Consider the following 14,382-nt stretch of genomic DNA (forward strand, 5'->3'; position numbering starts at 1 on the left):
CGATTCTTTGGCTGCAGGGCTGGGCCGACTCTCCCAAACGCTCCGTGCGGGGGAAACCTCGGGCACCGGCTGACTGATTTATTGCCTAATCAATTGATCCTCCCAGATAAGAGCCGGCAACCACAGTCACCTTGCATTTATGTAAGTGAATGTTGACTTGTCCCTCAAGGAAAAACTGACTTTAATGTACCGTGGCGTGTTTTAGTGTTATTCAACATGTAAAAAAAATAAAGAAAAGATCTTGGATGATCGTTTTGGATTCACTACAGAGAAGGTGATGTGTGTGAGCGCAGGTTTGGCCCAAGTTTGAAACCGTTTAAAAAATGTGTAGCACGAATGTAGTGAAACATGTCAAAATCCGACTTGTGATGACAGCTCGAGTGGTTCTCAGTATGTGAAGAGCTCGTAAATCAAACCAAATTATGGTTCACTGTAAATCTAATGCTGTCAACAGGTTTCTGCAAGGGTTAGGTTTAGGGTTGGCTATACATAGTAAGTATATCATTAGATATTTGTGCACAGGGCGGGGTTTCCGGGGGGATGGGGAGGCGGCAATCCACCAATAATCAAAACTAAATTACAACCATTAGTATTTCTACAGTGATTGTGAGTCAGTCTGTGAAAACACACTATGAGTCAATATTTTCGTGAAAATATAACCTTGATATCTTTAATATTGATTGAATAAGGTCATGTCAAAGATTAAAATTAATGTGCAATCAAACTTTGATGCTTCTGATCTCATAATTCGTTGACAAGACTTTAACCTGCAATGGGTCACACATACCACCTCATCCACCAATGTTCAAACCAAATCAATGTCCATTTTTGAGTCACAAATTGAACTTCTGAAGTTCTGATAAAGTCTAGCTCTTATTCAAAACCTTGTGGTGCCATGGTGTCTACTGTTTGCACATCCTAAATGAAATGACACCCAAGTTATTGACTTGACCCCTTGACACAGCAATTCTGCATATATCACACAATATTAATAACGTCCCGTGACCAGCACGTTGAACGTGATTTCACCAAGTAGGATGTGAATGGATCAACTGGATCAACATTTTAATTAACCAATAAAATTGCAGGATTAGCATTAAGGTTGGATGTTAGATTTATAGGATTGGGTTAGGGGCTTTTAAAAAAATCTTCTCAAGCTATTATTTCATACTAATTTGAGGGGTAAAAAATGGTTAGGGTCAGAGGTGTATACTATTTAAGTATTTTTACTTTCTACATAAAAGTAAATTTTTAAGTATTTGTATTTTATTAGTGTTTTTCATATTATCATAATTTTTACTTTGCTACATTTCATAATTTCAAGTTTTTGGTTTATATTTAATTTTTAAGTACATTAAACATCTAGTACATTTTTTACTTTTACTTAAGTAAAAAGTACTTTCATACTTTTACTCAAGAAAGTAAAATTACACAATTTTTATGTAATTAGGTATTAAATCAATTTTAATATGCCACTGTAAAAAAATATGCCTCTCCAGCATAAAAATTTTTAGTTGGCCCAATTTAAATTGGGGAAACCAACTTTTTTGTGTTGTGCTGACTACCCAGAATGTAGACTGAGCATAAAATAGAATATTCTGTCAATTAAATATTCTCTCTTGATTTAACATAGGTTGTTATGCATAATAACATAATAATACATAATAAAATGTATTAATTACATTTTCTTATTGGCCAAAAAGTCTATTTTTCATGTCAAATAATTTACACACCAATACAATTTATTTATTTAAATACATATGAACTTGCCTGTTATGACAGTTCAAGTAAGCATTGAACCAGAGACCTTTTTGCTGTGAGGCAACAATGATGCGCGCTAACCCACTGTGCCGTCCTCTACACTGAACACACACTTCTTAATCATGGTAACAATGAACAAACATTATTCTTTTAAAATAACTCTAACTACAACATATAACTAACATTAACAACATAACAACATATATAATCCAGAAAACATTAAAACAGTAATCTTTTTTAGTAAATATTAACCAAAGAAGTAAACATGTCGCAATGCATTCTGGGAACCATTCCGACCATTGTTTTTTTTTTAATTGCTTGTTCAGATTACTCAGTTTATTAAGTTGGGCAAACTAATTGGACGTAAACTTATATATCTAAGTCCAGTCAACAAAAAATATGTCTTAGCTGGATGATTATGCTCATTTCATTCAGTGTACACATAAAATAAAGAAGTGATCCCCTTCAACAAAAAAATCTTTGTTTAAGTTACTTAATTGTCTTTGTTGAAAGAACATTCTAAAGTTGGATTTTTTTACAGTGCAATATAAAGGCATACACAGTATGATTCTGTGCTTTAGAATGTCGTGTAAATTTTTTAGAAAAGTAATTTTTTCCCAAGACAAACACTCTGATAAAGCACAGATGCTTGTAAAATGTAACTAAAATACTTAAGTAGTACACCTCTTAGGGTTTGAGTTAAGGGTAATTTGTGGTGTCTTTGATTAAAACCAGTTGCCTTGACTTATTTTCCAAGGGTGCAATGCGAAGCTCGTCACAACATTTAGCCCATCATGTATGTGGCTCGTCATGTCAAAATATGTTTGTCGTGTCATGTGAAACTATGTGCATCTCATGTCATTTCAAAATACGTGTCTGCTGCAGACGCATCAAATGGGTTTATGATAAAAGAGACACTAAAGTTTGCCAGATACTCACTTACTCTCACGTGGAACCAGAGTTAATGTTAGTGTTAAGTTTGTGTCTTGCAAGTATTTTGTGAACGTGGCATCTATTTTTATCATAAACCCTTTTGATTAAACATGACGCATGATGCACATGGTTCACACGTTGCAACAAACACATATTTTGACATGACGAGCCACACACATGACACACGGGCCCCTCGGAAGAGAAGTCACTGACCGGCAATGATTAAAATGTTGTTCCATGACCAACAAAAAATTTTGATCCAGGAAACACATCTTACTTTATGAAATCACGGCGATATGTGGCATACAGGAACGTTAACTTAAAGGAATAGTTACTTCAAAATAAATATTGGCCCATCACTGTAACAAAATGAAGCATGCCTTTAAAATAACTTTGTTATGCAAGTCAATTCAATCTACTATTTTAAATTTTGACTTGTGATAGGTTGGCATAACTTATAAAAACAAGTTGGAATTGTTTAACTTAATTTGTTAAGTTAACATACAAATATATGTTGATTTGATAACATTTTTTCTTTCAGCCACAGGAAAGGGTTATATTAAATAATATCCTCATTTTAGCTATATAATGGCATTGGATAGTGCTCCATTTTTGAAGCTCCAAAAAGCACATTGATTGAAAAATGTTTTTCTTTTAGAAAACATATTGAAAATTATTCCTAAATCAATGGCATGGTACCAAAGAAGCATATAAATATACAGCACAAAAGTTGGGTTCTTTTCAGAATTGAATTATACTTCTATGGATGAAGTTAAATGATTTGGACTTTTATTGCATTCTGGGATTGGCTGACTCCTGTTTGATGTTGAAAAATGCTTGCTAGGTAGGCAGCTCACTAGCTTATAAAACATAACTTTAGTGTTGTATTAAAAAAAACATCGGATGACAGAGAATTAGTTAACTAAAACCCAGTGGGAGGTATCAAAGTCATGTTGGCAGTTCATCAAAAGCAAGTTAGGTGTAGCGTGTCTTTGTTTGAATGTGTGCTGTGAGAGAAAACCATGTTAATACAGAGAAGAGCCAGAGACCTCAATTGAAATGACGAGGACACACACAGTTGAGCTTGATGAACATACAGAAAGCGTTTTTGTGTAACCGATGGGTAAATGAAAAAGCTTTTAGTGTCAGAGATGGACGGAGATTACAAGTTCGGAAACCTCCCACACTGTTTAACGAACACACGAGAGAATAAATGTTCATGCATACACACACACACATGAATCTAATCTGAATTTTCTTTCCTCACACACATGGCCGGACCTATTTTTGGAGGCTTTTAAAAGTTCCAAGAATCTTCAACATAAACTAATGAACTTCAACAGTTCCTAAAAATCCGGATGAGCATGTGATGTCCCCCGATTCCTTTCTGCTTCTTCTCTCTCTCTCTTTCATGTGCTCTGTTGTATCTCCATGACCCAAACACAAGCTGACAGGTGAGGAATGGCTTTCTCACGCTGCAGAAGAGTGAGCGAGCGATCCCGGGCCCTGCTCGACAAAAGCAGAGGTGTTTGACAGCGGTACGCACGCCCTCGAGTGATTACTCTTCAACTGCAATTAAACGTTTGGCAACGTGCCACCTTCCTTCTTTAAACCAGGCATCCAAAACAGGAGTTCATTTAATATTGGGAAATACAAAGTTTGCAATGTATATCAAAACAAAAATCATTATAAACCTATAATATGCTAATTTATTCTTCAATAATCTATCAAATAAAATGGTGTGGATCTCAGAGCTCATTTGTGCTCATGCACATATAAATAATATAGTACATGAAGATATGACACCATGCCAGATAATATGAATATGCAAAAACACAAATGAAATGTTTTGCAGTACTACTAAGAAAGATCATTAGTGTGTAATGGGTTGGGTTTTGACTATTAGCTAGCATGCTTTATACTTTTAGGGTACTTGGCAACCCTGTTCCCATTCACTTTTATTATAGATACGCACATGCATTCACAGTTTTAAAACCACTCATTCTGCATCAAATGACAGAAAATGTTTTAGTAAAGAAATACATTTCTGCAAAAGACATAAAAATGTTTTCTTAACATAGATAATAGAGAAATATGAGCACAGTTTTTTTGTAGTAATAGAAGATATAGTATTATTTTGTGCATATTAAATAATATTACTCTTTAAAGTTTGCTAACACAGTTGCTAACAAAGATTATTTTGTTGAATGGACTTACAAACATTAAGACTTTAAAACATCAAAACATCTCAGCATGCATTGCAGTATGTCAAATTTTGTGGTTATTATTATTTACAAGGATTGTTGTTAAAGTGTTTGCTGGCTTTATAAATGCTGTTGTTGTTGTTGTCGGTCAGTTATCTGTTGCATGTAGAGTTGTTTTTAATGAATGATGTCTGTTTGTTACCATAATTGAGGTTGTAGTGTTGCTCCTTAAAGTGCATTAAAGTAGAGTATGTCAATGTAATTAACAACAATAATTAAAATCATACTTTTTCAATTTATTTTAAATGATTTGGATTCACTATTACACTACTGTACTTGCATTAAGTTTTATTTTAAGTTTAACAATTTTTTTAAAGTTTCTAAAGTTTGTTTGCCTTAAACTTTTTCGTTTTCTCAGATTATTACGGTATATTTAGCAATGCTTTATTATTATTATTATTTTCTATTATTATTATTATTATTATTATTAACATTATTATTATTCATTGAAATGTCACTTACTAGGCTTATTAGGAGCTTTGTTGTTTCTGAATAGATGAAACGCAGTCTTCTGTGAAGGAATCTAAAATGAGACTAAGTTCGAATTCACCGAGAAGGATCTTGCCTAACACTCCCATTGTATTCTGCCATTGAATTCAGCAAGGTCTAAAGCGTATGTTTACGTTTCATTCATGGAGAACTGTCAAGGTGGAAACATGTTGAAAAGATGAAACGTTAGTGGAGCCTCCTGTAAATGCTTGAGCAATATTGTTTAGAATCACACACCTGTTTTAAAGCAAAGACACACACACGCATATACGTAAAGGTTCAGGAAGCAATTGGGGTGAAATTACAGGCATGTGTGGACTCTGAAGGTAAGAAGTCAGTCGTACGAACTCTGACATGAGACCACGACCCCTGGAAATTTTTACGGATGCTGACTTTGAAGGCAGAGTTGAGCTACTGAACCTCTGTATACATACTGCCATGATCTTATAGCATTACATCACTTCCCGGTAAAGTGTATACTAAACAAATTTACTTTGGAAAGGCAAAGAGTTTTCACAATCCATTCAGGCAAACAAATGGACTTTTTGAAACTTTTCATGAATAGGATACAAATTACTGTCACATTAGATAAAAAAGCAATAAAGGCATTAATCTGATCTTTTAGGTTAGAAGTCAAATATTTGAGCCTTTCTACATCACAATGTAAATAATAACACTCCATTTAAAATCTGTAACAGTCTGTTAACTATCTTTACTTTATTACAACCTATGATTTCATTACTTTAATTATTTAATGTTTTTTTTAAATGCATGACTTAATATAACATCATAAACATAATGCAAATAGATTTTCTGAAGATAAATCCCTCATGTTTTATGAGTTTAAACCCTATTTAGTGCCTTATTTACAAAATGTGCACCTTTGCTAAAAATAATAATTTTGTTACTGTTATTCCTGTACACCAAAACGTTTCTGAGATGTCACACCCAAGCAACATAAATGATCAAAAGGTCGTGGCTTGCCGATTTCTGCAGATCAAATTCCATCCGTACACACAGGAAACTAATGTTATTGGACAAAAGGGGACAGTTATACTGTCAAAACTCATTCCTGATCCGCTATAAAGAAGTTTTTATGAAGCAGAGCTGAATCTGAATCTGAACAGCACTTCCTGTCATCAACAATCAGCAGAAAACAAAGAGCTACACCGTACATACACAAGTTACAGAAATCTCCAGAAGTTTTGTTCGGTTTGACATTGACACAGTCTACAGAGCAATTGTGTGAACAATTTAGGGGCTCTGTGTGAATGACAACACTATTGTTCATGAGCCACGGGATGGGGTGCGGGTGGAGATTTTAATAACAGCATTTTTGACATTTAAGACACCTTTTGTTGTTTTACAGTTTAACCCTATCCTATGTTTTTCCCTTCACTTTATTCTCCTCTCTTCCGCCATCATCCATCATCCATGTCGCTGGAGGTCAAGAACCGTCCATCAGTCTCTTACCCTAAACATTAGCCCTTTCTCTCTGCTGGGTCTTAAATCAATTGATTTGACTTGGATTATAATCATGATTTCTAAGACGCCAATCTATTCATATAGACATCTGTATGAGACATAATGACAAGTGATGTGCTTGGTCCACCAATGAAAACAATGTATTGTTATACAACTAGTAAACAAAACACCCTCAACCCCTGTACTATTAAAGACATTTCCCAACAGTTGAGGGAACAATGTGATGCATATTTGATGTTTTCACTTTTTGTAGACCGAGAGTGTTGTGATTTATGTGTAAGTTATAATAACATTAGTTTAACCAATTTTTTTTCTTAAACACAGACTACTGCAGTTATTTTCTTATTGGTTAAACTAATGTTATTATAACTTACACATAAATTAGAAAGATTATGACAAGTATTATTTTACATCTGGGTTAATGTGTAATAATTGAGTAAATGGCCATTAAATAACAGAACTGGCATGCGAATAAGCAGGTTTTGTTGTTTTAGTAGTCAAACGCTCTTTATAAATTTAGTATAAAAACTACAAATATTATGGCTGAGGCTGAGCAGATGGAGGGTTTGTAGCGCAATTTTTTAAAGCATTTCAATTGAAATACTCAAAGATTGCAATAGCAGACAGTTAAGATCTACGTATATTAGCTTTGAATGTGAGAATGCAGTTTTTTGTATTTGTTCTTTATTTAATACAAAGGTAGTAATAAAATGTTTTTGTAAATGCTCAGAATTGGCTTGAATGATGGAGTAATGATGGTGGGACATCAGTTATTCTGAACAAATAAATCTGATGACCAAAAAATGCATTCATGTATTTATAATATATTTATTATATTTATTGTACCAATATTATTTTATATTATAAAAATTGTTTTCATTATTTCCTTAACCTTATTTTATTCTAAACCAGTATGAGTTTCTTTATTCTGTTTAATAGATATTTTGATCATTGATTGTTAAAAAATGTAGGATGAAGCTACTATTTTTTACCTGTGATAAGTTGACATTATAAAACAAGTTGAAATTGTTTAACTTATTTGTTAAGTTAAAGTAACATACAAATGTATACCCATTGACTTCCATAATATTTGTTACTTTATCCTACTATGGAAGTCAATCGGTACCGTCAACTGTTTGATTACCATCCTTTTTTAAAAATATCTTCCTTTGTGGTGTTCAACAGAAAAAAAACTCATACAGGTTTAACAACACGAGGGTGTGTAAATGAATGATGACAGAATTTTAATTTTTGAGTAAACTATCCCTTTAATTTATACAATTTAACATTTAATGTACATTCAATATTCAGAAACATTTTTTATCAGATTCATTTTGGAAAAAATATTTCTAAAACACTTTTAGACACAGTTCCAAAAGGAAGTTTTGAGAAAAGATTAAATATCAATCATAATTTAAAATTCTTTGATTTATCCACATAAGTAAATGACTATCTGCTTTTACAAAAAGAGAATTTTGTGACACACAAATTTGCTAGTTTAGATTGTTTAATAAGACTCACAGACACTAAAAAACAGCAATAATCAACAAACATTATTATGTAAAAAGACTTCAGAGCCTTGAGCATTACCACATGAAAGAAGCAAGCAAGTCAGAGTATCCTATTGTAGTCTATGATATCACATGAAACTAACTCTGAAATATTTACACTCTCTAATTACCCACAATTAATCAATACTGCTGCTTAACAACCAACATGAAGAAAAATCACACTGTGTACAAGAAACTGCCAGACCACAAAACTCCAAAGTAAAAGAAAGCCATTTTTATTTTTAGATGATGATTTTAGTGTGTGTTTGCTAAAATAATAAGACTAAACGGTACATGAAGTACTAAGAATGTAACGGCAATAACAAGTTAAGTGTTCTGGTGCCACCAAGTGGATATGACAAGCAGCTGTTTAACTCTAAACATGACAGCCGTTGCCCCCAGCAGCCAATGTGATGGAGACGGGGCCCCGCGGACCCCCTCGCAGATCCTCTAAAGAAATAATAATAAACTCAAGTCCTGTGTTTCAGCTTTGGAAGTCAAGTCCGTCTTCTACTGAAGTTTTACAATGAAACTCAAGCTCAGCCAAACTCCAACTAGTGCCTGGGGACGAAAATTAAAACCACATGAGAGAGAGAGAGAGAGAGAGAGAGAGAGAGAGAGAGAGAGAGAGAGAGAGAGAGAGAGAGAGAGAGAGAGAGAGAGAGAGAGAGAGAGAGAGAGAGAGAGAGAGAGAGAGAGAGAGAGAGAGAGAGAGAGAGAGAGAGAGAGAGAGAGAGAGAGAGAGAGAGAGAGAGAGAGAGAGAGAGATGTCTGTTTATATGTTCATACTGATTGCAGTCTGGTCATCATTAGGAACAGAGAAATTGAGGAATGATAATAAGGTCTAATTTGAGAGGAATTTAAATCTCATCAAAGCACTTGTAAGTGTATGTGCTACGGTCAGAACATATTTGTAAGTCACAACACAACAGAAATTAATTTTTATGAAGGCAGATGCGTGTTTATGATGTGTTATGTTTGTTTCAAGACTTTCCATTGTAAGGTTTTTTTTACACTTCAGATATGAGAATCTCACATCCACACTGAGTTGAAGTGGAAACTGGTTATTATTATTTCATTGTTAATAAAGGCATGGCATATACAGATACATCATATATAATATCATCTACTGTTCTGACAATACAGATTTAAACTTGCTATATATTATAACTCATAATGCTGAAGTCTTATGGTCGGATTGTCTATATAGTCCTACAAGGAGTATCACATTTCCTTAGATTTTTTAACACAAAAAGTGATTTTAGGCAGTTTAGCAGCTCTTTTTCTAAAATCACTATAAAACCACACTGTAACAAATGCAGCATTTTTGTGAAACCAACATATACTTTTATGTTATTTAAGTTAAACAATTTCAACTTGTTTTAATAATTTATTTCAATATATCGAAAGTCAAAACTAAAATAGTTTGTTGAATTGATTTGCAAAACCCAGCTGTATAACTTTTTTTTAAACAGTAAAGGTATATTAGCAATAGCCAACAAAACAATATATGGGTCAAAATAATTTTTTATGCCAAAAATCATTACGATATAAAGTAAATATCATGAAGACATTTTGTAAATTTTAGACCATAAATATATAAAAATGTATTTATCATTAGTAATATATGTGTTGCTAAGGACTTCATTTGGACAACTTTAAATGCAATTTTATCAATATTTTGATTTTTGCACCCCATTCAAGATTTTTAAATAGTTAAATAGCCAAATATTGTCCTATCCTAACAAACCACCCAGATAGCATGCACCCAAATCAACAGTTGATTTGTCAATGTTAACTGCATTGAATCAATGTCAGGTTTGCATCATCCATTAATATAAAAAAATATAGACATTTCAACAAACCACTATTATTGTGATCAGTGTTTGCTTTAGTTGGGTCATTGACTCTTGACATTCACTAATTTAAATCTTTCTTTTCATTTTTTTTTGTGTTTGTATGTATTTCTAGAAACTCATGTCCATTGGAAAAGAAAGATGTGTTTCAAAGTTAAGTTGAAACTAATTGCTTTTTGTGAAGATGTCAAGATGGTATAAAATTAAGCTGCTTTACATGATTATGTTGATCCATTTTTGACCATTATAATTGTTCTGGTTTGTAAATCCACTGTGACAAGATAAGCAGAAAAAAATGCTGACACATTCAGATATCATTACTCATCCTACAAATCTAAAAAATGGTGACAATCATCAAACAAATTCAGATAAAACGATCAACTGCAATGCATGCTGGGAGTTATAAATTAGTTTAGTACTACGATGATACCCAGCATGCATTGCAGCATGAAGCTTTCTTTTGTTGATCGTCACCATTGATTCATGATGTCAGAGATAGATTCAGTAGTTTAACCTTCTTAATGTGTTTTCATAATCCTCAAAATAACAGACATGCCACTGTTTCCAACTAGTACTGTCATATCCATTTCTTGTATAAATTTAACAGTATTTCATTAATATTATTTAGGTGCATCTACAAGAATTAAACTACTTGATAACATTAGATCTAGTATTTTAAAACATTACTTTAACAGCCATAGAAAACTTACCATTAAAACACAAGAGTAAAGGGCCCAACTAAAGCAAACACTGATCATGATAATGGTGATTTGTTGAAATTTCAATATTTTTTCAATGTTATTGGAGGGTGCAAACGTGATATTGATTCAATGGTATTAACATTGACAAATCAACAATTTTTAACATTGTTTCAATGGTTGCATGCTATCTAGGGATGGGACGATTAACCACGATAAAATGTCCTGACGGTTAGTATTATCATTTAAAATGTAATTTTCATTACAACCGTGTTTGATTACCGTGATTTTGAAAACTCGCGGTAAATCCTGTCCATCCAGAATCAGTTTGACGCAGGCGCACACATGCAACATAGTTTTTTGCACAATAAGGCATTTAAGGGATAATGTATTGTATTCATTCACTCTTAATTTATTAGACAGATTTATTTATTTATTTTACCACAGAAATAATTTCAGTGACATGAAATATTAAATTGTGATTTTCAAAAATAAAACTTGTTCAAATGTTTTCAGTTTGTGTATCAGTTGTTTTTGAACATTTCCATCTCATTTGAACAAAACCATGATAATATTGATAACCGTGATAACTTTGGTCACAATAATCATGATATGAAATGTTCATACCGTCTCATCCCTAATGCTATCTGGACTTACTTCAATGGAAAGCTTATTTATTCAGCTTTCAGATTATGCAATTTAAAAAATGACCCTTATGACTGGTTATGTGGTCCAGGGTCACATATATGTTAGTCCTAAATAAATCTATAAGAATGGACAACTCTGTCATCTTAACCAAACCTTTGTGAACGTCTTTCTCCTGTTGACCTTTTCTTTACAATACAGGCACTGGCGACACCCAAAAAGTTTAAAGACTGTCTGTATGCATAAATGCAAAAGGCATTTGAGAAAATAGGAGGAACTGATGTTCAGTGAGTAACTATATGGGGAACAATTAAAGAGCTTAAATGCAAAACCCCTAGTGTGTCTGACATGTTTTTTGTAAATTAGCATTTTTTTTGTCATATTCTCAATGGATTCTGCCAATAAACAATATTTCTGAATGACTGAGTGCATTTTAAGCTAAAGTCTTTGATGAATATGTGCATTCGGTCGGTATTTTATCTCATTTTTGACAGAGGTGGCATTTAGAGGCCTTTGCATCTGAGCTCCTCAATTTGTAAGCTAGTTCTTGAATATGATCTAGTATTTTTCTCCCTTTTGGAGATGGATCACTGTTATGTGGAAAGAAAAAAGCAGTGTGGTCAGGTTATATGTTTTAATGATCCACAGAAAAAAGAAAATCTTTTTGAACATCAAATGAAATGGTGTAAATATGTGTACTGATTTCACTGATATGGTGTTGCTGTGAACATTATAAAGTGTATAAAATAATTTGTGAGCGATGTGCATATTTCATTTTCTGTGAAAATCCGATTCTTGTTTTTAGAGGAAATAGTACACACCCATCTCGGTTGAGTTTGTGTTTATGTCAGATCTTCTGTGACCCCCTAATGGTCTTTTTTCAACATGTGGTAACTGGACCACCTGTTACTTTATTCCCAGCAATTAAATTCTTATTAGTATATTCCCTTTAAATGTTTTTAGTGTAAAGTTTTGCATGTTTTTCCTACCAGAGTAATTTCCAAGTCTGGATTCTGTTTATAATTTTGAGTTCACGATCCTAATTCGTATCTTTGACTTCTCCTTTTGAAGTTTCCTAGTATGTTTGGATTACATCAGCGCTGAATTGTGACCTAATTTCATTGAATAATGAAACTGGATTGCATATTTTGCTTTGAAGCTTTAATTGCGCACAGGAGTGCAAATCAAATTCAAGAATATCCATTCTTACATTCATCCGTCACTTGAATGATGAATGATTTGTTAAGAGAATATTGATCCATACTTTTAGACTGTGTGTGTGTGTGTGTGTGTGTGTGTGTGTGTGTGTGTGTGTGTGTGTGTGTGTGTGTGTGTGTGTGTGTGTTTGCCAGGATAAATCCAGTGCTTACATCATCGCGAAGCTCTTATACAAAAATCTTGGCTGCAAATATGATGGAGAAATGATGGATCCCTTGATCATTGGATAATTTTAATATAATCCTCAGTTAATTTTACATTCACAGTGAAGGGTGAAAAAGTGAATGACTAGGCTAATGACTTCTCCAAATGCTAACTGAGGTCTATGATTTACACTGTCAGAAAAAAATGGTCACATTCCCAAGCTGTCACTGGGCCAGTAGTATCTTTTAAAAAGGTACAGATATCTATGCAATTGGTATCAATAGGTGCAAAAATGTACTTTTTGAAGGGGTGCCTCCCCAGTGACATTTAGGGACCTTTTTTTGACAGTTTGCTGTTTGCATAAAAAGTGTGTTCAAAAAATATCTGAAAATGCAAACATCTCTGTTGACGTGTCAATAAAATATTGAGAACAAGAACTGTGGTCACGTATGGCCGCCACAGAGGAGGTGAGTGCTGTCCAAAAACACATTCCTGCACATTGTTTGCATTTGAGCACCTGGATGCACAGTATTATTAGCAAAACATTTGTGGTCAGATGAAATAAAAAATAAGTTGGAGATGAAAAACAAAGCACACGAATATCAAACCCCCATTCATCATGGTTTATCGGGCCGTTTTGCAAGAAACGGTGTTTGCCAACTTAAGCTCGCCAGACTTTGGTGATGCAACAAGACAATGACCCAAAGCGCAATGTAAATCAACAACAGACTGGCTTTAACAGAAGACATGATGCCTTCTGGAGTGGACAATATGAGACTATCCTACATCTGCTTGATGTTTAGTAACAAAGACGTACCTGAGTTTCAGCTTTTTCCATGTTTTAGTGCTATAAATGGGACCCCAGTGCTTCTATCAACCTAGAAAATGTGAAAAAGATCAACCCAGTAACTTTCTGCAAGCATGTGAAAAAATAGCTCATTGAAATTTGGCTCCCCTGTGATGTCAGAAGGGGATAATACCGCCCCTTAATCTGCACTATCCAACCACAGCACTGCCATTTAGTGCAGAGATCAGCTCATTTGCATTTTAAAGGACACACCCAAAATGGCAAATTTTTGCTCACACCTACAAAGTGGCAATTTTAGCATGCTATAATAATTTTATTAATTAAAATGTATTTTGAGCTTAAACTTCACATATGTACTCTGGGGACACCATTTATTTGACATCTTAAAAAAGTTTTGTGAACTGTCCCTTTTTAATACTTTATACAAATAAAAATTTATTTTATTATTATAATTTATTATAAACAACTGTTCACTTTTTCTTTTACTTTCTTTTAATTTATTTTATCCTTATGCCAACACAAAAAAAACAA

The sequence above is a fragment of the Paramisgurnus dabryanus genome, chromosome 16 (genome assembly GCF_030506205.2).
Source record: "Paramisgurnus dabryanus chromosome 16, PD_genome_1.1, whole genome shotgun sequence".
Taxonomy (NCBI): Eukaryota; Metazoa; Chordata; class Actinopteri; order Cypriniformes; family Cobitidae; genus Paramisgurnus; species Paramisgurnus dabryanus.